The following is a 23690-nucleotide window of genomic DNA, read 5'->3' as shown; positions in this document are numbered from 1 at the left end:
AAGCAGACAACACACCTGGAAACTGTGTAGCGGCAGAACTTACGCGGGGAAAAGGCTGGTCCCCGCTGAAGACTGCGCCCCTTCTCCTGCCAGCCTCAGCGGGGGTAGGGTTGCACCGTCCCCCTTTTTGCAGCATTCATGTTGTTCAAGCACACCTTGCCCTGAGCACCGAAGTGCTGCCCTCGCTGCGCTCCCTTCCTCTCGAGAGGCCCTCGCTGCCGCCCAACACCCGCCTTCCCGGGCGCCACACCAGCCTGATGGGCTGATCCCGAAACTGGGCTCTGTGGAGAGCAGTGCAATACCAACACTTCCCTAACACCTCCACGCTCTGCCGGCAGCTGCACTGGCAGTCTTGGACAGAAAATCCTCTTGCCTGTTAACCAAGGCAAGTACTCTCTCTCACGTGCTCCTGAGTAGGCACTCAGGCAGGAATTTGAGGACATAAAACTTTCTCTGCTGGTCAGGTCAAAGGTCCACCTGATCCAAAATCCCATTTCCAAGCCATAGGTACCTAGGAAAAGCATAGGGGAAACAGGACACGGCTAGTTGATCTTTTCCCTTAATACATCCTCCCCATGTTAAGCAGTCGGCATCTTACAAGCTTCCTGAGATGGGTCATGTTTTCTGACTTTCGTATTTAATAGTTTCTGGTAGATCCCCGAGAAAAGAAAAGGAAGGAAACTGAAAGAACTAAGGGAGCGTAAGATGGCTTCTCAGCAGCCAGAAACAGCGTTCCAGTGGTGCCAGATCTGCTGAATCTGCAGTTATTAAAAAATAAACACACAAAAGCTACCTTTATCAGCCCCTTGCAATTGCATTAAGCACCGGTTTTGTGGGAAGGAAAGGAGGAACGCTCGCTGGAAGGAGCCTCCTTGGATTACACTTCTCCCAGACATTTGTTTCAGCTGCCATCCCATGTACGCAACTCCCTGGCAAGCTGAGAATCACACTGACAAGCAGAGCTGGCCTCTCTGATCTGAAATCAGCAGCTGGCTGGCAATATGAAGGCCCCTGCTACCCACTGTGGCCTCCCTAATGGATCCTGCTCCCACCCCGCCACGTGGCACTGACGCACCAAAGGCCAAGAGATATTAAAGCACGTTTCCATCCCTTCCACTCCCCAGCCTCTGCTGCCAGTGGTGGTCCCGCTCTGCCCCACAAAGTCCGTCCCCTCCTTCTCGCGGCGCGCATGAACGCGTCGTGGCTGCTTCCGCAACTGATGCTGACTGTTACGGGCAAAGTCTTTGTATAGCATCAATGGGAAATCGCCACCTGCAAGGAGCCCAGGATCGGGCCCAGTGGCGGTAAGCCCCGAAATGCTCTTGTGCACCACTGGCCTGAGCAATGTTCTGCAGTGATAACCAGTGACCTGCGCATTAAATGTGTAAGATGCTGCTGCCATTGTTAGTGGCTTCAGCTTTGCTTTTGGAGAGTGGCGGGTGCTCAGAAAGCTTTGATGTGTGCTCCTGGCCTTATTTAAGGATTTGTAACTCACAGTTCATTGTACTGCAGCCTCCCTGTTTTCAATCTATAATTATTATTTTGCTTAATTATTGACTCTTTTTAAGTGCAAATTATGGACACCAGAATTTTTCTAATTCATGAAAGAAGAGAAAATACGTATGAACTAGATTTTAGGGTATATTTAAAATAGGAGCATATTTCAGGCTACAAGTAAATTTCAGAGCAATTAGAGTATTTAATATGAACTTTCTAGGCCCAGAACCCTGAGGGGAATAAGAAAGCCAATTAAATTAGATTAAATAATCATGCCTAAATATAAAAGCGTAACAGAACCCAATTGTTAAAGAACAACACTATTAAATTATGATGGGATAGTTTAGTTTAGATGTTGTCAGTGCAACAGGTTACTATTTTATTATTGAACAACAGTATCAGTATTTTTCTGAACTTACCCAATTTGGGCTCTAAACTCAACTGGTGTAAATTTTAGGAGCTTTCAATTAAATTCCAGTTGTTTGCTTCTGCTGATGCGCTGGCCTAGTTTTTCAAATATTTTCAGTTTATTTTGTAAGAGGCACAGGGCTGTCAGGCAAATGGCTCGCCAGAGCATCTCAAAATGTTAGCTTTATGACCACTGGTTTAATGCTATCTAATGTGGGGATAAGATTTGAAGCAGGAGCTCACTAAGCCCATTTTGTACAGATTGGTGCTAGTCAAGTGATTCTCCCATGTCCTCTGCTTCTCCTACCTCTTCACAGGACCGAACCATCTCTTTTGGGAGCAGTTATTTCCCATGTCCGACATGTCTCATTAACTCTTTCTGCACTTTCTTCTTGTCTTGAATACAACAAAGGGGCATGGATTAGCAAACACACAAAACATTGACTTGGAAAAGTAACAGTGGCATCCTACAAAACCCTTTTTTTTCCCTTCTAGGATGTCAGTGGAAGCATAGGGCCTGAGGATGTGGGCTTTTTTCCTTAAGAAAACTGGAGGTTGGCTTCCAGGGTGTATTTGCTTATGGGCAATGTATAACTGGAAACCTCTTTTCCACCAGAGATGATTAGGAAGATAATCATCTCTGATGGCAGATTAGTAATGTGGTACATTTTGCACAGATCATCAAGTTGTCACCATATTCTGTTTACTGCACCAGAAGAACGCTTTGTTCACAGTTTAAGACTGGTTCTTGACATGTTGACCATCCTTGCTTTCTTTTCCACATGGTCTTTTTCTTATCTCTCTTTTTCTGAAAGTCCCTACCTATGTGCACAACTGTTCACTTGGTTGCATGGGAAGTTCCACCAGAATGAGAGTGCCCAAATAAGTAAGGCTCGATAAACGTGGCTGGACCCTTGGAAAGCATCCCCCTTTACTTTCATACCCTCCTGTCCCACTTCCAGGGATCTCCCAGGCCCCATGAGGACTCTGCTGCTCCATCAACCTCTCTTCACAAATCCTTCTAAGGCTCTCCTGCACCATAAGCTTCAACTAAAAAATGAGAGATTGTTTTCACTCATATTCACTTGCTTTTGTACTGACCTAGGCTGGCAAATTCTAAGACGCATGGGAAGGCAAGCGAACCTGTGTGCAAGCACATGCTGGGTACTGCAGAGAGGACAAAAAAGTGATAGCTGAGGGATATACTGCTTCCATTAAGCCACAGCCACAATACCATTTATACGAACAGCGGATGGATATGTGGTTTAGAAAAGTCTCATTGAAATCAGAATCCAGCCTCAGGTGCTGCTTGGATACAGCCAGCAGGATTCGGTCTGTAAATGATGGAAGGAAGCAAGAAACCTTGGAAGAGTACTAGCAACTGCCAGAAAAGGCAGAAAGAAGAGGTCCTGTGGTCCACTGTCTCTCCAGAGCTACTTTTTTCCTTAAAAATCACATTCCCTTTCCTCATTAACTATGTGGCATGCGTCACAACCTGATTATATTCATTTATATCAACATAACCTTCCACAACACGGACCTGTGCAAATTACATTATGAGAAACTGTAGTTCATTTCCATTTCAGTGGAGCTTGTTAAACAAGCAAAATTATTTTGTAGCAAAGGGAAAAACAATTTAGCGTAATGCACTCCTGGCATAGGAAGTACATAACATCGTATTTGGGTTGAAACTTTTTCTGTCAGAAATGTCATAACCCTGTAAGAAAGAGAATTAAAATCCCGTTATTTTAATTTACATCTAGCCATGAGATAAGTAAAGTTATCATTGAAATTCTAATTAAATGGGATGATTGACTAAGGTAGGACATCAAAGAAGAGACGTGAATATGATAAGTCAAAGTCTTATTAATTAGTCCGCGTGGAAGAAATTCCAGGGACGTCAAGCTGAGGCTGCTGCAAGGAGAAAAAAAGCAGACAAGAAAATGTGTGTTTCTTTGAAGTTAGGAACCGAGATAGTGATGGAGGTAATTGTGTCTGACTGGATCCAGTAATGAAGAGCCGTAAATCAGACCTCGGAATCGGAGGAAAGATTCTAGTAACGAATGTGGCTGCCCCCCTGCTGCGAAGAAACAGAATGCAGAGCTGACTAATTGACCCAGTCTATCTCCCAGTAGCTCTCTGTTATTATTTATTAATTTTTAATTTCTGAATTATTTACGTTCTGGGAAATTATTTTTGACAGCCTGTTAGGCGTGCCAAAGTTAATGGAGGATGAAAGGACCGGTACTAGAATTAGCAGGGATGTAGTCACAGGCTACTGAATTTAATGATTTTGGAAGGGAAAATTGATTTCACACAGCATGTCACTTCATACTACTTTAGGGATACACCAGCTATTTGATTAATTGAGGAATAACCAACTCAAAGTATATTTGAAGTGTAAATGAATCACAGTGCTCAGCTGTTTATTTTTCCCCTTTTCTGATGAGAACACTCAGTTTGCTTAAAGTTGCTGATTAAAACCAATACAGGTAGGCCCCATACTCACACCTGCTTACTTTCTCCTGCCTTAGAAAAAAAAAAATAATAATCCCACCATCTGGAGGAGATGTGCAATCCTCCATCTCACTCGGGATGGAGTTCGTCCTTCCTACACAACGCCTAATTAAACAGGTTTTGTGCGCACTCCCCCTCCCGATGCGGGAAGTGTTTAAGAGGGAGCAGGGTGCCCAGCCTGCGGGCAGAGCACGCAGCTGAGATGTGCATTCTGCACGGTGGCGGCTCATGGCTGCTGTTCATCCAGTCCCCGAGATGAAGTAGGGGTCCCTGGCCTATGACACCTCCCGGGTCAGTCCTCCTGGTGCAGCGGTGTTATGTCAGTCCACCCATCTATGGTGTGGAGCAATGAAAAATAAAGGAGTTCTGCACAGCTCTTCCAGGCTGTGAAAACTGTATGTCATCCTTGGTGTCAAATGCAAGGTAAATCCTGTCTGCTGATCACGTCTAAGCCTTCTGGCCATCCAGCATTAAGGGCACGGAGGCAATCTTTTCCCAGCAATGTGCGTAATGCTGTAGGCAGCTCACATCTCCAGAAAGACTCACACTGGAAATGTCCCCAGAGCTGCTCGGGATTGTCACCTCGCTGCTCCTTCCCCCGACAACAGCTGCCTGAGGTGAGGGGTATGACCATGTTTCTCCTGACTTACGGGAAGGATGTGCCTCCCAGTGTCCTGCGCCCAGGATCAAAGGGGCAAAGCACCCTTGCTGACACGGTTGCCTACGGCTGACAGGGGTAAATCACTTCATTAATGGCAGTTTAATCAGCCGTGTGGGCACTGATGGTGGTTACCATGATTTTGGGTGTCCGTAATGTATTGTCTTTGTGTGGCTCAGTGTGATTTCCCAAACACCTTGACAATCGAATTACCTAAGTGCTAGTCCTAACTGGTCTAAGGCCATCTTTCCCAGTTTTAAAATAAGAGTAATTAATGTTACTATTTAATAAAATCTCAGGGATTGTACGAAAAGAATTAGTGTGCAATTTCTTATTTGCAGAAGTTTTGGGAGAGTAGTAAACACCAAATACTAGGAGTAGCTGCTCCTTTCCGCAGAGCTGCTTACCACAAGAAATGACTCAAAAACATCTGCCATAAATTGATATGGATCCCATGAACAGGTGAGAAAGGTACAGGCTAGACTCCATTTTGAGTTCAATAAACAGTGAAACTCCTTTAAATTGACTGGGACCAAACTATTGAGTGAGAGGTTAAGTGTAAAAGGGATCTGGCGTTTTGCACGTTTTGCTGTTGCTTTGTTCTTTAAAGTAGGAAGGGCTACCTACTACGGCAAATGTTGACCATACCGGCATGACGGGAGAGGTAAAGAATAATGAAAGGTCAATCATGCATCAGTGTACCTTTCAAAAATGTATTCGTGTTCATGATTTAAAGATACATAAAGAGGTACAAGAAGGTTTTGCTGCTTAGGTTCTCTAAGGGGTTTATAATTCATTCAAACATCTCTCTAGGTTATTTTTCTGCGCTCTTCAGGAGCACTAGGAACATTTCTTTGTGTTGTTTTACTGATGGGAACATGCAAGGCTAGCCTGGGTTTTTCTGTTACCTTTTGGGTTATATCAGTGGCAATTCGCTATGGAAGGAGGATCAGCTACAACAGGGTGTTAAAGGAGATGTGTGACCTGTGACCTCTGCACCAGGCACTGCTACTTCATCACTTTTTTTCAGCATGTGCAGACTGGACTGGATCCTAGAACAAAAGCCTGAAGCAAAAACTATTTTTTCTGGGTCTCCCGAATCTGTGAGAGATCTTTAGTTTTATTTTGTGATTGTTATTAAAACTTTCTAAAGAACAAATACTGTGCATGCTGTTGATAAACAACACAAAATACAATTTTCGAGATTGCACTTTTTGCCTGTAATAAAATTATATCACTGAAACTACACTCACTGCCATGCAATTCTGAAGAGTTCAATTCGCCAGTGGCAGAATCGAGTGCCCCGAATTCCATAGAAAATGTTTTATATATTTAGATGATGGCTTAGCAAGCAGCGAGCCATATCTTCAGGTGTTACAGAACAATTAGGCAATTTATGCTACTTGAAGATCTGCCTTACAGTTTTAAAATGGTCAATGGAAAACCAAATACCTTCTACAGCACATGTAGAAACTAACCCTAAAATATTTACATTCAACAAATGCAACTAAGTATTTGGATGAAGATGATTTAGCGTGCTCTGCTGTTCTAAACTGGAATGAATCCATCACAGAGCTGGCTTCTCCCTGTTTCAATATTAAAACAAAACGGGTATGCTTGCAGTGCAGCACCCTGGGAATTCAGTTCAGAAGTCCAATTAACAACAACTAATTCCCCATACTGCCTATTTACCCCTAAGTGTTGGCTAGATATAGTAAGTCATGCATTTTGCATTTAAGCTTTTAATGCCCAGAGGATAACAAAAATCTATCCTGATCACTTTTTATTTTCATCATATGAAGACAGAAGAAATCATCCCCCCTTCCACCTTCAGTTAAGTGTATCCATATCTCAGTGCTAGGTCTATGAAAGGAGCTGTCTCCTGCCTTCTCCCTGTGCCTCCCTACCCTACTTTCCATAAATGCCTTCCTTCTTCAAGAAGACAGGGAGGTAACAATCCCTTTGGATGTGTTTTCTGTATAGATAAGTACATCTTAAAACAACGCAGAATTATTCACCTTCGAACGATCTACTACTCATTCACTGGACCAAGTTTACTACCCTTTAGACTGTCACACAGTGTTGTATGCAGCGTATGCTCCCCTCACACTGGTTTTCACTACAGAAGCTATCAAAGTAGTGCCCTGCTGTGAACGTATTTTAAAAGCTATAACTGTAACATACTGTAAATGGTAATGACCATCCTATAATCTATAAAGATTAGGCAAATACTTTCAGTAATTAGAATGATCTTCTGCAACTCAATTTTGCTTACAATGTAAGTCAGATTTGAACCAAATTCTCCAAAGATAAAAGTCCAGCACGTTGCTATACACTTTAAATGCAAAAGGAAGAGAAGCAGAGAGAGAGAACACGCACGTGTGCACATGAGGCTTTGGATATTCCTCACTAGGTACAACCTAAACTGTACATTAAAATCAGGCACATACTAAAATATCTAGCTACCTGTCCAGATACACTTTTACTGGTGTTTAACAGAAAAAATTGAGGCCTAGAGGTGCCCATATACATCTGTATTTATGAAGTTTTGCAACAAAGAAATAATGCCATATAACACAAGATCGCTGTGATTGAAGGGAATTTGGAAGAAAAAAGAAGTGTTTTTAGAAGAAAACAACAGAGCATATTAAAACATAAAGCATATCACACTGCTTGATAGCAACACAAAATGTGATGCTGTGCTGAAAAAAATGCCTAGATCAATGTTAGGTAGCTGTGCCTGCAGAGCAGCAGGCTACTGTACAGAAAGCTGCCTACAAAATATTTCTGCAACACTGTACTTTGCTGTGCATGGCAAAAACCCCAGAAGGTGTTATTTTTTCATGAAGCTGTGATGAACTTGGCTTATGCTTGGGGTCAGACTGGCTGCTCCTTACAGGTGTTTTTGGGTTGCATATTTGCAGATTCAAGGCCAAATTTTCTGAGGGGCTCACAGCCAGCTTTCCAAGTGCTCAGCTGCCAAGCTGCAAGCCAGGCTTCTCACAGGTCCAGGAATCAGAACGACTGAACAGGAACTGAGCTCTTATGAACATCCCAGACTAACTGGCTGATTTCTCTCTTAGCAGATATGCCTGTGACAGAAGCTGGGACAGCTGATTGCAGTATTTCTGACATACTCGGATGTGAATTTTAGTACCTGCCTGTACAGAGCTGGCAGGTGCAAGGGGCCTCCTCTGAACTTCTGAGGAAAAGTGTCGGCTGCATCTCATTCTTGAGCAGATTTTTAGATCACTCTGCACCCTCCTCCCTGCGAGCAGCAAAAAGAGCAAAAGTCTGACAGGCTTATCCCGAAACAGGGCTCTGTGGAGAGCAGCACAATACCCACATTTGTGTAACACCCCATGGTCAAACTTCCCGCTCACTGGGAAGCAGAGGAGGACGGCGGCACTAATGATTCTCTCCCTTCTAAAGCCTCTAGATTTTAAGTGCTTTGAGGAGACTGAAGATAAGCATTAAATTTTGATTAAAGGGACGCTGCCAGCTTACATTAAGCTTAGAATTTAGGGTTTTGTAACAGGCAGGCATAGGATGGGAGCTTGCATTTTGAGTGTAAATATTTCTTTGCAACAGGGCAAGACAAGTATCTTATCTTTGAGGTGAGAAGAGAAGGTATCAAAAATTAACTTGATTAGAAACAAAAGTAACATGGTCCACTCTAGTTTTGCTGCTGAGGAAGAAAGAAATGCAGATGGGAGGTACGATGCAGCTTCCCAAATGTATTACAGCTCACCAGTTAAGTTTGGTGTGTAAGAAGCATGTTTGTTTGTTTCTTTGTTGTTTAATGTGGTTTTAACAGTTATAAAAAGCCACAGTAACGTCCTATTTTAAAGAACTGACTAGGGACTACAGTGAAAGGAAAGGTTACTGCAGGTAAGCTGGCACAGGGACTAAGCTGCACCTAGTAAATGCTTTCGTGTCTGCTTTTACTTTATAGTGAATACATATAGGTGAAACTATCTTGTGTTTAATGTATGGTCCACTGCAGCTGACAAGGGAGTAGCTAATTACTTTCAGCGATCAGAGAGATTTCCTGCAACTCATTGTGCCTGTGATGGGAGCCAGATCTGAACCAAATTTTCCAAGGGGAGAGCCTAAAAGACAGCATCTCACTGTAGCTTTTATGTATACTAACTCTATAGAAAGAGTATTACCCAGAAATGCTCATCCTCAGAGAAATGATGGGAATGTGAATCCAGATCTTCATCTGATAAAAACCAGCTCCCTGAACAGAGCCATGCTGATTTATAATAGCCAAAGGTCTGACCCCACATCCCAACACGAATTAGCTGCAGCCACAGAAATCTTCTGCAGCAAAGATATAGCTCAGTTTGGTCTTGGCTCGACCAAAAGCTGGGTTTCTGCTGCAGATTTCTCTGCTCTCTTTGCAATAGTCACTTGAACAAGCCTTTCAAGGGAACAGGCCAAAGAAATCAAAGTGAAAGGCAACGATGGCTGTGATTTTCATTTTGTTCTTCATAGAGCACAAAAGAGCAAAGCAGACCTCAGATAACCAGCCCTGTGGCTTCAGATACATTTTGAGTGCCTTGCCCCAGGGTCCGTGCAGCAGGTGAGAGGTGCTTCCCAAAGCTGTAGCATTAAGTATACATGGTGTGTAACAGGAAGGATGAAATAAGACCATGCTACTGCACTGGAGATGGCAGAGTATGGAAGAGAGCTGGAACACAAATTGAAAACTACTTGTTAAACAAGGTTAATTTGTTCTCCTTCCACAGTGTAAAATGGCTTCAAACACTTCTAAACTAGGTCATTTGACTGCTCAAGAAATACATGGTGCTAGGCAGCTGTCTTTAGCAACAAGTTTATTGGAGAGTTTGATTGCATCCCAAAAGCATGCTAGATATTTCTGACCATATCAAAGAAAGCTCAACTATATTATCAAGGCACACTAATGAGGCAGTTTGTTTAATTGAAATACTTTAAGTTTCCATGTAGTACAGCATGAAAAAATCATTATTTTCAGTAGATGAGCTACTCGTTAGCTGAAAATCTAAGTTACAAAATATCACAGTGTGAGATAATAAATACATTGTAAAATGCATTAAATCCAGGTTATTAAAAGGAATTTCTATTTAAAATATATAGCCATGTAATTTGAGCATACTTCCTAGTGTTAGGAATCAGGTTTGGTTCTTTGAAAAATATAGCCCAACCCAAAGGACCTCATCATGCTCTCATTGCAATCACTGTCAAAACTCTGACCCTTTATAGCCTGGGTAAATGATTATTCTGTATCACAGTTCTGTAGTAATGGGTTTTGTGTGTAGCAGCTAGAAGTTTTCGGACTCATCTAAAGGGTTCAATTTTGACCTTGAATTCATCACTTCTCTGTTTGATGCAAACATTAGCAGCAAGTCAGGAAGCACTTTATAGCTTGTATTTTTAGGGGCAATTGTTTACCTAAAAGTGTAAGACTTGAAGAATTTGTGAGTTTTATGTAAGAGCATGCATCTTCATGGGGCATCTCCCATGTCTTTGGTGAGAAGCTGTTTAAGAACTGTACTGATCTCCTCAAGAGGCTGCAATTTGAGTCCATGATGAGTTTCGGTGAAAAAGGAAAAATGGCTGGAAGGGACCTCTGGAGCTCATCCAGTCCAACCCCTCTGCTCAAAGCAGGGTCAGCTGGAGCAGTTTGCCCAGGACTGTGTTGAGTTGGGTTTTGAATATCTATCTCCAGGGATGGTGACTCCACAACCTCTCTGAGCAACCTGTTCCAGTGTTTGACCACCTTCATAGTAAATAAGTTTTATCTTATGTTTAAATTGAATTTCCTGTATTTCAGTATTTCCTGTATTTTTGGCTCTGTGTTCCTTACTCCCCCTCGCTCAATACTTATACATATTGATAAGATTCCCCTCGAGCCTTCTCTTCTTGAGGCTAAACAAGCTCAGGGTCCTAATCTGCATACCAAGAGCTCTTCCTGATCACTACCATATAAACATTGATCTGAGATGAGCAGGAAATAGTATTTTGGTTACTGATTCACAGATGGGCTTGGTCCGTGTGAGAAACAGAGTAAGGTAAGACTCTGGTGCAACTATTGTTTGTGTAGTTTTACAGCGGGGCCAGGTCTTATCCTTCTTCCCTGCACACACACACTGCTCTCCATCTTTTCTATGTTTTAGGCTAATGAGGGTATTTTGCCCTCAATTATCATATCAGTGGTTCATTCCTAACTTATTGCTATACATACGCCAAGGGATCTTCTGCCTCCTCTCACTTGTGCTTTCTCTCCCTCTCATCCTTTGCTGAAGGATTAGTCCATCAACACTGTGAAGGTGTCCTTACAGCATTACTCTGTCACTAATCTAGCTGGCACAGGTCACCACGGTTGTGCAGAAACAGCCTCAAGGTTTAGCAGCCACATCTTAATTCCTGAGAAGTCCTGGGCATGAATTCAAGTTGCCTCCACATGTTGGCATCCAGTGATGTTGACACATCTTCACAGCTATTGCTCTCCCTGCCAGCTAGAGTCGAATCAGTGACACTGAACTGTGCCACCAAGAGCACATGGACATGGGAGGAGATACAGCAGGACTGCTGAAAGATCGCCTTAGCCAGCAAGCCAGCCAGCGATTCAGGAGAGCATAAAGATTACAGATGGTGCAATAATCTCACAACTGGCCAAATTTGGAGCAATACTTATATGGAGATGAGCATATATTAAAGGCTGCCAGTGTGACAGCAGAGAGGGCCAATATCGAGACTTGCCCAGGAATGGGCACGCTGCCCCCACATAGCCACCTGCTGAGCTCATTCATGCCAGAAATGCAAGTAATCCTGGCAAGGCAGGTGCCTAGGGGGATCAAGTTCTTACTCAAAAACAAAAAAGAAATGCAAAACCCCAAGCCCAGGCCACCTTCATACACCTGGCAAGAGCCCCTCTGGAGTCAGCCTGCAGACTGTAAACTCCAGAGGTTAGAGCGCAAGGGATGAGAGCCGCACACCACACTCCTGCCTCTTCCCTCAGTTATGAAAACAGACTTTTCTTCCTTCGCAGAGACAAAGTTGCACATCTTTGAGTTATCTCTTGCTCCTCCCATTTTGTGTGGGTTTTGTTAAGCATTTTTAGAAGCCTTTGTTTTTTTTTCTTACTGGGGCCAACAGGGATGCGGCTTGCAGATTAGTACTACTGTTAGCTCCCTTTAATAGGGCTTTTCTTACCCCACTTAAGTAGAATAAAGAAACTTCATTTGTTAGCTTAAAAAAAAATCAAGACTTTAATTCTTGATTATTGCTCTCAAGAGAACCCAGTTGGAGTTCTCTCATCCTCACTGATCAAGTCTGAAATTTTTTTGTTTGCTATTCAATTTCATTTGCTTTCATCATTTCAGAGCACTAACAGTCTTTCAGCCCCGCTGAAACAGAGGATGGGGCTTTGACGATATTGCGGTGAAGTCCCTGTAGCAATGGAAAACCGCTACATAGCATTTAGCTATGTACTCTCCCTTCCATAAAACCTGCATTTGCATTGAATTAAAATTAACCTGCTGACTATTTTAATCATAATAATAAATATTCCGTATGGCTCACCTCCTTTTATATTATTTATTTGTTGTAGAAAGGCTGTCAGTCAATTTCTCTGATTTCAGACCAGAGGGAGATTTTGTCTCAGGCCACTGTAAAAATCTTTCTGATTACTAAACTGCTGTAGATCACCACCTGGATCCACTGCTAAAATTATATCCATGGAATGAAGCTTACTTATGCTACTTATAAACCCGCTCTGATGTTTTATAAATGGCATTTTTTTCTTAAGAGATCCCAAGGATGAGTTTGCAACGGAGATCAGTGTAGAAAGCAAGACCGCAAAGCAGTTTTCCAGTTAGCATACAATCCATCCAGGCCCTTTCTCTGGTTGCTTGTGCTTACCATCTCCTAAGTGAGGAGAGGCCAGAGCAGGCTTTTAATGAGTAAAACCTTTCCTAGATTTGCTCTGTGAGTGCTCCTTGAGGGTGAATGTTACCCAAGCTGTTAACCCTTGCGTAGGGAGAAAGCTGTTGTGATAAACTGATTGAGTATAAGTCACTGTTGGACCATTCCCAGTAAGAGCAACATAACACCTATCTAACAGCTATCAGCTTTGTTCTTCAGGATCCTTGTGATTTTCTGTATGGGCAAAACCCCTGTTTCCAGAGAGGGTCTGAGTAAGACAGCAAGGCCCTGAAGTAGTCTTATCTGCTCAGCCTCTGCTGCTTTTCAGCTTAGTTTCTGTGCTCAGAGTGCTCGTCTGTGTTCCTAGGTTTCTCTTAGGTGTTTCATGGCTCACATGCCTGAAGAAAGTCATCAGCATCAGTTTGGGGGCATTAAATGTGTTTACCTGTCAGAAACAACACAAAATACGTGTTCCTTCAACCACAGCTGGCAGAGAGAAGGAGACTCTCTGATGAAGACTTGAAGGCAGGAGTGCACCCAGCAGGTAGTCCTTTGCTGAAGAGAAAACAGGCACACTGCTCCTTCTAGTGAGGAGCAGTACGTGGCTCCACCTCCGTCCAGCTGATACCACCCAAATGCTCCAGATTTTCAGTGCTCAAGGTCTGCAGCCAGCTTGTTGTTTCTCTTTGGAGGGCTGGACTGTGGGAAGAGCGCTCTCTGCACCTTGCCAGTGCATGGGAACAACTGCAATTTGAAACTTATACATACTTTTTTACCCCAAGCAGTTTCCAATTAATGTGCAGATGGAAACCACATAGATGGTCTGTGGGAGAGAATCCTTACTTGGCAAAGGACGGATTATTGCTTTTATGAAATGCGGTAAGAGCTGTAGCAGAGTGCCTTGTTTTTTAAGATCCCAGCTCCCTGTTCAGGGAGCTCAGATTTGTACCAAAGGACTTATGTTGCTGGAATGTAAACCTGTCAATTCATGGAACTGGGATGCAGAAGACAGACAGGAAAAAACAACTTCTGTAAAAATTACACTATTTTGTATAAAAGGGAGGGAAAAGTAAATTTTGCAGGGGGGAGCTGTCACAGTTTAGCTGTCAGGGGCAGGACAGAACTTAGAAACATCCGTTGGCAACTAGAAAAATAGTGAGGACATGAGGAAAGCCCAAAAAAGTGCACCTTCCCTCACTCTTATTTGGAATCAGCATCCAGAATAGGTGGCATTTGCTTGCAAATTCATTTTCAAGTCCTCACAGCTTTATCTAGAACACGTAATTTTTCAGCCTTAAACTCCACAATGAAGAAGATGTTACAGTGGGACACTTTCACTTCAAATAATGTTAGGTCCTGCAGTGTACCTGTGTGAATCCCCTGCCATCCCTTACGTAGCTGGAAGTGCTACACATCTCTGAGTATAAAAATTTTTATTTTGAAAGGACAAGAGGAGACTGGAGAATCCTAGTTTTAGGCACCTTGGATTTAAACACTTTAGACTTTAATTTTTTCTCAAATTTTCCAGTCTGTAAAACAAAAACAAGTTCAATCTTTGCTCGCCTGTTGTGATTTTTGAGATAATTACCTGCACATAATTACTTTGCAAATAATTACTTTGTAAACAATAACTTGTAAAGCCTTTAGACATCTTCGGATGACAAATGATAGCAAAATACAGGACATTATCATCTTTTCTACTTTTTTCTCTTAATATCACTGTAACTCATTCTGTTCCTCTACATTTTTCCACGAATACTGCCAAAGAAGGAATGATATTGCCAAGGAATCACATTGCCAGAGAGTGTTTTTAAAGTCAAGAGGCAGATTTTCTTCTCAGTTCTTTTTTTATTAGATGAATGCATTGTCATTCTAGTTTCCAAGCATGACTAGTACGGCTAATTGCTCTTTCATCCACTGAAATTTCAGCTGAAAGTAAAGGTCCTTTGCCATATCGTATGCGGAACACTTTGTATGCGGAACCTATAGGGCAGCTTCCACGTGGCATCGTGATGTCCCAGATGGGTTATTTTGGGTTATCAAAACAGGTCGGTTATTAATTGGATTATTAATATAACAGGTTCTTCCTAAGCATATCCAGGGGATTGGATGGTTAATCCATGACTATTTTGCCTTCATGTATGGAACCTGCAAATAATGCATATAGTAAATAGGTCAAAAAGCACACTAATAAGCTTTTCAAATGAAAATGCCTTCTGAATTGAACATAGGGGCTAAAAAAAGTTATGATTTTCGTGGTGACAAAACTCTAAACTGAATTGTGTTGTGTTGTGAATAACTGCAGTCTAGATTTTCTTCTGCAGATGGACCCATCCTCAATAGAGGGCAGTAGAGGATGAAAATGTAACTGTTGATCAATTCACTTTGTTGTGTTCAGATCAATTTTCTGATATTCTTTTAACTGGCTTTAAAATGGACTTTTTTATCTTGAAAAAGGAGGAAGTAAGAGTGTTGGCCATCTGGGAGACACACTACCAACACCCAGATGTTAGCATCCTTCTGTATCATTTACTCGATCGACGCAACATCAAGTCGTGCTGGGTGGGTGGGTGGGGGAAAGAAAGCATGGGAAGAAGGGAAGTTAGGGTTTTCCTGGAAGGGGAAAATCACTGGTCCTGTGCCTTCACAAGGGAAAAATCCTAGCATTGCTTCATGAGTGCACTCTATTAGCTTGTAGCGGTGCTGGGAAATAGCACTAAATTATCTCAGTGGAAACAAATGAAAAGGTAGAAACTTCCCTGTGCGTGTGTCAGTATAATTATTCTGCCAGAAACAGTAGCAGACTTCAACTACCTAGAGGCTTTGCTTACAGCTGGTAAACTCTGTTGGCTTCAGCTGGGTGCTGGGAGGAGATGGCACTGCCCCTTGCAAGCAGGTGGGAGCTCTGGCAGCAGTAGCCTTTGGCCTTGGCAGGGTGACCGCTGTTCTCAGGGCACAGAGAGCAAGGCACTGAGATAGAGCTGGGAGAGGAAGCCAAAGCCTGACTGAGGGAAGAGCTGGAACATCAAGGAGCTGGGGCACAGCTGGGATGGGAAAGGCCAAGGTGGAGCAAAAGCAGGGCAAAGCTTTGAGCAGCCATCTGAAGGTATTCAAGTCTAGACCTAAATACCATGCTGGAGACCATGTCTTTTGCTTGAATCTGCAAGCACCTCTGTGGGGAGGCCTTGGCACATGTTAGGCTCTGTTGGGTACAAGGCTAGGCCTGCATATATGCTTGGTTGTTTTATGATGCATGTCACAAAAGCATAATTTGGTGCCAAGTGTTACAAACAGCATGGTCCTTTCCACAACGTTCACCGGGCAAGGCAATGATGGGATGTAAACACACTTGTAACATTTAACACAAGTCTACCTTTTTCTACCTGCCAAGCATGGATATGTTTGGCATCTCAGTGTCCTCTTCTCCATCTCCCAGCTTGCTCCCACAGCTTCATTCCCTGCTTTGCCAGGGCCCTTCCCATCACCGCTGTCCCAGATCTGCTGATTCTCTTAGTTCTGCCACAGACAGCTCCAGCGCTGATGGCCACATTACCCTCTCTGTACTATCACCATGTCATGCCTGATCTATCGTCCCTGACCATGCCATCTTCGGTTAGATCCCCACCACTCCGTTAGCTATCATGAAAGACCCAGGTATTTTAATCAGCTATAGTAATTAAAGCTTGCTAAAAATCAGGTAGGTTCTTACATAATGTAGCTTTCTGCCTCTTCTCCTTGTTCCGATACAGAACAGCAGACAGCGCCTGAGGTAGCCCACAGTGCTACCTCAGTACAGGCCGTACATTCAAGTTCCTCTTCCTCAGTATTGACTGAGAAATGCAGCAAGTCTACTCCAGCTGACAACAAAAAGCAAGAGTCTGCTCAAAGAGAAGGACAGGGAGGAAGAGTCTGTTGTGAATTTAACTGGGGAGTTCAAAGAATTTGAGGTTTCAAGGGGAAGGTCTTTTTGGTCCAGAACATGTTATGCAGAAGCCAGAAATCTTGGATCTGAACTCAGTTTAGAGGCAGATTATGAAAGGCCCTTGGAAGACAGATAAGAAGGAGAGGGAAAGAGTTGCTTCAAAAGGATGAGAAACAGGATATCCATATAGAAGAGTTTCCAGTGGGATCTGACAGCAACATAAGGTGGGGTAGAGTGAGAGTGAGTCCTAATCCCCTAAATCTCTCACAGCAGTCACCACAGCTGGGCACCTTTCCATAAGAAGCAAACAAGCAAATAAACAGAAAGGCAGAGCCACCACTCAGGGAAGATTTTTTTGGATGGGCATCTGTCTGCATCAGCCAGAATTCTTCTGGTCCTTCTTTTCCATAATATCCTATGTACGAAGCTTACATGGGCTGCACTTAAAAAAAAAAAACCACAATCTTTCCCTAAATAGCTCACTCTTCTGTAAATGCCAATATCAAGATGGCCAGAAGGTTCACTAGGGAGAGAAGCAAGACATTGCTGTCTTCCCACTCCCCGGTGGCTGAGCTCCACTGCCTTATAGCTAACCTGCTGCAGCAGCTCTGTTCAAAGCTGAAAAACTCCCACTGGTGATGCTAGTACACTTGGGTCCCAGCGATGAGGGCTGCTTTCTGCAGATGTATCGGTGCAGCCAGCTCAACAGCACATTTTTCCGGGAGGCTATAAGACTGGTTGGGACAGTAAATAATTAGCTTTTCTGCCTTTGGCTATAGAAATTATTATGAATTTTTAAGCAATGATAGTGATTGAAGCCATTTCTGTTTGCTTTCTTTTAGTTGTGTTGCAAAGTTTGGCTTCAAGAAGAAAAATACCCTCAGAGGAGGTTGACAGACAGGTGGGAAAATACAAAGATGCCAAGAGATCAGAGGTAAGTCAGTAAGCATTAAAAGCTGGGGGAGGTCTTGATAAAAGGGGGTGGTTTTCATAACAAAGGAATTATCTTTCTTGTTCAGTCCTTCCTTTATCTGATAACAGGCTATTCCCCAAGAAAGGTGGCTCCTGGAAAGTCAGTTTCAAGCAGAAGTTGAACATGAAAGTTCATTTTTTGGCAGAAGTTACTTTCTCTTTAATTTATTTATTTTTGTAAATTTATCTTAACCCTTTTTTTTTTAATTAACAGGATGCTGAAAGATACAGTGGAGAGGAGTTGTCTCTATTAAGCCTCAGATAGGATTTAATCTCAGAATTATATTACCTCCCCCATGGCCTGCTCAAGGCTGCCTGGTTATGCCTCCTCTGCTGACAGCAGTTCTGCCTGCAGGACTTGTTCTCTCTGTCAGACTGGCAGTAAAGGGTCCCCTGATGCCACATATTGCCATGTTGGCTCTTGATCAACCTACTTGGTACAGCAATGAACCTGGAGGTACTTCAGGTGTTGCATACATGTCTCATACTTATTAACTTTATGTTTTGCCTTGTCAACTGAAATTAATATTGATAATAATAAATACATTAGCAATTAATTATAAATTAATTATTATTCCCTGGAAAATGCTTCTAAGGTAAAAACATGGGAGGACATTTTCTGAAGGTTCCCCGTTTACCTCCTCTATTGCCTAAACATATTAACCTTGCAATTTTCTAGGGGTTTTAAAATACTTACTGAAACATTCAGGTTTTTTGAGCTGCTCCTCCACTTTGTCCTTAGCCCACCATCTGGCTGTGCCAGAAAGCACATTTCCCCAGCTTGGATGTAATCTCGCTGTTATATAGGCACAGCAAATACCACACCTGCTGCTGTTGCAAACGGGACTGCAAATCAGACCATGCAATGGTTGTTGATGTGCACCAAGGAGCCCAATACTGTCACATCAGATGAACGTACATTGAAAACTTCCTCAAGGTGGCAGTGAGGGCCCAGAACAATTGGCCTAAGGTGTGATGGCTCCTAAAATATGCAACTCTATTATCGCACCATGGCACATGAGCCGTTTGTCCTGCTGGAAAGACTGGAATTGGTTGTGACTGCAGATTGGGCATTTCTTTCAAACCAGTGGGAGAAGCTGAACAAGGCTCCTCCAAGTCCTGCAAGAGGCAGATCAAGAAATATTTCCCAAAAGGATTTTCTGCCTCATGGAGGAAAGTTAAGAGGCTGAACAAAGAGGAAGGAATTGGAGCTTCTGCTAAACAGAGTAGCTGTAAGACTTTAAAATGCTGTTCCCAAAATGATCACATCACTGTCCAGCTGCCACAAAGAAGACATAATTTCTTACTGTTCAAGTGGCATCAGGGTGACTGCAGTGACCAATTAGAAAATGCAACTACATGTTTACCCAGTCAAAACCATTTCCCTTCAAAGTCCTCCTTCAAGAATTTATAAAGACATAAGGCTTGGAAAGAATCTCCTGCAATCACCTTGTCCCACACCTTCCTGTTAGCCAGGATCAGGTTTAGCTACCTCCTCCCTGTAAGGTGTTAGTCTAACCTGTTCTCAAATCTGCCAGTGAAAGGCCTCAACATCCAGAGAAAACCTAATTCCCAAAGTGTAGCTCAAAATTTCTTTGCTGCTTATGTTGATTTATTTTTGTCCTTCTCACAGTGGCCATGGAGAACAAATGATGGCTGTCCTCTTTAAAGCGACTGTTTACATATTGGAAAACTCATACGTTTTCCCCCATAGTCTTTTTCCTCTAGACTAAACAAACACAGTTTCTTCAACATTTCCTGATCACTCATGTTTTATAAACCTTTTATCATTCCTGTTGCTTTCTTCTGGACAGTCTCCAATTTATCTACATCCTCAGTTCTGCTAGGCCTTGCTTAGCCACGGCTGACTGTCCCTAAGAAAAATGCCACACTTCTGACTGAGACATTAGATATCTGTTTCCAGATTCAGCATTTTTCCATGGTAGGCATAAGCATTTTAGCTTCTGTTAGTACCAATAAAAATATATAAAATAAAACAAACAAACCAAAACAAAGTCTAGTATTCTTGAAGGTGATAGGTCAATTTTGCACTTCAGTAGCTGTTGTCTTTATAAAACACTTACAGGTGTTCCTTCACACTTTCTCCACCTAGCAGCATGGCTACTGAGGCAGTCAGGGTCCTTGCAGTTAGCAACCCTTGTAGAAGAGCCTCTTACAAGGCAGTGTAATTAAAGTCAGCATTCAAAGCATTTCAAATAATCAAAAGACTAACCAGCCCCTGAATAGAGGCAGAATCAAAGAGCCTGGTGTGGAAAGAAACCCAGTGACCCTGAAGGCATAAGCAACCAACCCAAAGAGATTAAATGCCAACTGAGGGAAATGGGGGAGGAACTAATGACATCAACAGTGGAATAACAAACAAATTGAGGAGACTTCAAAAAGTGAATAACTGGGCTACTAAATTACATATGTTTTGTAAGTATTTGAGATAAGGAGAAGTCTGTGTGGTTAGAGTGCCCAGGCTTGGTTTAATTCCCCACCATGGAAGTCATTGGGTGTTTCCTCCTTGGTATCTATCAGTCATGGCTACCAGCAAGCACTTGTGTAGTTTTGCATGGTCTCACACTCACAGTCAAATCAGAAACTTTCTTGTCTTCTCACTAAGCTTGAAAAAGGGATTGTGCACTCAAAAGCTCACCTGTATCAGCTACAAACCTCATCACATCAGTATCCTTAAGCCATGATAACTGCTATCACGAAGCTTGCAACTTTTGCTTGTAGGTTGTTTACTCAAGAGGCACACTCAACTCAGGAGCAGTTTCATTTCCAAAGATTTCTTTTCCTTCTGTGGGCTGACTGAGGTTGCACAAAATGCTCAGCAAAATACAGAGTCAGCAGCTCATCTCTGATCAGAGCTTTTATTGAGGAAACCTCATTGACTTCAACTTCCAAATACATGGATCCCTTCTGTCTGTTCACTAAACTAAACAACAGCTTTATCACCCATACATTGGTTCCTTTTGTGTTTCTAATAACTTTAGGAAAGAAGTAGAAACTCCACGTTGTCTGCATCATGGAGTTCTTTTAAATGGTAGAACTGGGAGCAAATCATCCTAAGGGTGAGACCAGCAAAAAAAGAATTTGGTGCAATTAATTTAGCAAGATTTCAGCCTGATGTTTGTTTAACCAATGTGGATGAGAGCAAAATTCCCCCACAGCCCCTTTTAAACACCTCAACTAAGAAAATAAGCTTGAGTGTGGTAAAGAGCATGTTGATATCCCAAGGGACCAGAGAAAGTGCAGCAACAGAGCGCCTTATACAGAAGGGGGAGTGTTAAGCATATTTAAACCAAACATTTCTTTCCCTTTCCTTTGGGATAAAACTATTTCCCATAGAAACTAAGGCTGTGCCCCTACATGTGTAGCCCGGGGAGAGATGCTTTGATGTGAAAGAGAATCCTGGTAAAGTACCGGATGCAGAAGCCAGTGTGGAAATAGGAGGGACTTCCAGAAGAAGGAAAAAGCATTGTCCCAGAGGGGCTTCCATCACCCCCCCCAGGTTGTCACTCAGACTGTCTGGCTAGTTTCCTCCTGAGAGTCACTTTGCCATAAGGAAAGTCTTGTCTTAGACATGGGGCAAAAGTTTTTTTTTTCCCTTACTTCAGACAGCTGACAAAATGAAAATGTGAGATTTTATGGCATAATCTAGATAAAAAAAATAAAGCGAATATTTCATGAGTTATAAACCAAACTCTGCTTTCATGTGTACCACAGAAAACTTGGAGAAGCCATAAGTATTTCAGAAAAGCAGGAGTGCCACAAATTGGATTTAATCTAGGGAAAAGGAAACAGTGATTTAGCTATGTAAGTTTTTTGGAGGAAAACAAAGAAAGGAATGTGAGTATTGGCATTGAATTCTTAGGAGTGTGTGCACTCATATGCTGTTGGAACTACACAGTAGGATGAAGTGAACCTTCACACAAAGCACAGAGGTTTGCTTTAGGTTATTGGTAGGACAGTCTCAAAGGCACATGGTGTGGGGAATCTGTGTGTAAACACCTACCTGTTATTGCAGGACTGACAGCCCATGGGGAGCCTGTTCTAGAAAAAAAAAATCTATGGTGCTTTTTCCATCTTGTTCTTTAAAAGAACCCAACATTACTCTCTCCTTTCTTCACTCCTCACTGAGATTAGGGCTAGTCGCGGCCCTAAACTCCAACAGTGAGCTTACACAGAGAGCACTGCTAGTGCCATCGCATGACATACAAAGAGCAGAAGTCCTCCTGCATGCTCATGAGCAGATTCTGATCATGTGGAGTCTGTTCAGCAGCAGCAAAAGAGAGTATGAAACATGATAACTTGTTATTGTACAATAAGTCCCTCCCCACCCTCCAAGTATTCACCATTATCAAGGTTCTTGTTGGTGCTGGTTCTGAAACAGCTGATAGGCAACTGAAGTATGACTTGATCAGAAGGCCCTATCTAGGCAAATGGCCTTATGATGGTAATGGGTGAGTTTTGTTTCTGTAAGTATTTCAGCACAAGGCTCACAGATAATAAACCATGTCATCATTTCTTTGTATGCTCTGGCTTGCGATGACACATCAAGTGGGGCATTCTGCAACAAAGAGTTTGTCAGCACTCCTACTAGAAAGCTGTGAAGGTTTAACACTGCATCCCAGAGTAAAATCCGACACATTGTTTTACACCCAGAACAATGTATTTGTTTAACTACTTAACTGAATTTGTTGAGTTATTTCTTTGGTGACTAGAGAGTACTTCCTATCAGTGATCTCCAAGGCTAATGATTCAGGTATACTTGTTAGTAAATTAGCACTTAGTGCCTATCTCACATAGATGAAGTACACTCCCTATCTTCAACATCTTCTTGTACTGACTGTCTACTAAATAGATTACTGCTCTACTTGATGTTCTTAAAGCTAAACAGAATATTGGCATATGGATCTCTAAAGCACCAACACCTCTGCCTGAAGATATGGGGAGCTGAAGGAGGTCAGAACTCCTGAAAATCGAGCTGCAGGATCAGCATCACAGCTAAATCTTCAACGCCACAGCAAATCTTCAGCATCACAGCTAAATCTGATCAACATTTCCGTGGATGTCCAGTTGGCAACTCAAAGTCCTTTGAAATAGAACCCAGAGGTGGAGGAAGATCCAAGCCCTCCTGTACAAGGACTGGTTTCCTCTCTCTCTTTAATGGGAGTAAAAGTATTTTGCTCTTGCAGAGGGAGCCCTGCGGTGTATTTAATTAATGCTCATTATGAACTCCGAGAGGAGCTTGAGACATAAATATTATTATAGCTTCAAAGCCTAGGGGATCACTCAGGTTTTACTTAACTCTCTTACACTGGCAGAGTTCTTACTGACCTCCAGAAAATCCAAGTAGATAGAATAAAGTCTTCAGCATTTGGCCCATAATGTACCTGTGTCTCATTCCTGGGCTGGACTTTGCTCTAACCCATCCTACGTTCTTTGAGCCTCATCTATTCATTGTCTTGAGCAGCCATTCAGAGGTGTTACTCCACCAGTAATGGTTCTCATACAAATGCTTGCTCACTATCAAACAGTCTGGCCCTATTAATAATAACTTTAAAGGGAACAGAGAAAGAGGAGATGAGAAGTAGATTCTGTTTAATAAGATTTTTCTTTCACCCAAGTTTTATGTTCTTTTCTTTTATCTTTTTATCAAGGCAACTGTATTCTGAAAAGCCTCAGGGTACAATAAACAACAGAAGGTGATGCAATGGCTGCTCGTTATTGCTTGATGGGTGAATCATCCTACTAGCTGTTATCTGCGTTATTGGAATAGATCACTCGAAG

At 42.5% G+C, this 23690-nt stretch overlaps 1 protein-coding gene across 1 annotated transcript in view; it reads right to left on the bottom strand.

Moving 5' to 3' along the window:
• Positions 1 to 23690, bottom strand: part of RPL34 (ribosomal protein L34) — a 182607-nt gene that overhangs the window by 4765 nt on the left and 154152 nt on the right. The gene's annotated exons all lie outside the window — the stretch shown is intronic.

The sequence above is a fragment of the Nyctibius grandis genome, chromosome 6, assembly GCF_013368605.1.
Source record: "Nyctibius grandis isolate bNycGra1 chromosome 6, bNycGra1.pri, whole genome shotgun sequence".
NCBI lineage: Eukaryota > Metazoa > Chordata > Aves > Nyctibiiformes > Nyctibiidae > Nyctibius > Nyctibius grandis.
The sequence above is the reverse complement of the archived record's forward strand: the minus strand, read 5'-3'. Positions and strand labels throughout refer to the sequence as shown.